The sequence below is a fragment of the Seriola lalandi genome, unplaced genomic scaffold (assembly GCF_002814215.2).
Source record: "Seriola lalandi dorsalis isolate HSWRI2012SDOR001 ecotype SW California unplaced genomic scaffold, Sedor1 jcf7180002054408, whole genome shotgun sequence".
Taxonomy (NCBI): Eukaryota; Metazoa; Chordata; class Actinopteri; order Carangiformes; family Carangidae; genus Seriola; species Seriola lalandi.
In genome coordinates, this window is record NW_019524961.1 from 965200 (window position 1) to 965655 (window position 456).

Genomic DNA, 456 nt, shown 5'->3' on the forward strand with positions numbered 1-456 from the left:
AAAAAAAAAAAAAAAATCAGGTTCGCGTGATCTGACAATTCCCAAGATCCAAGAGGTGCTTTCACTCTAAACCACACCAGAAGGCATAGCCTACTTAAGCCAATCGGTAATAGGGTAGGGGGTGGTCTTGGGTTTTGGCCAATCAGATTGATTCAGCAGTCACCCCACGTGCGAATGTGTTTTGTGTTTCCCATACACTATGAATGTGTTTTCAACACTGGCAGCGCGAAACATAGCCGAAGTCATGGAGTGCCAGGGGAAGACACCAAACTTGTCGATAAAGGTATAAAGAATAAATGGCGTTGGTCTTGGATAGAGGAGGTGGGTAGAGACAGAAAGCCCTTTGGAAGCTGGTGTCAAAAACTCTGGCAACCAGGAGCATGTTTCTGCACTTTCTGTGCAAGGAAAATATTATATGGAACTAGCGGGAAAAAAGTGCTGCCACGGCACGAGTTC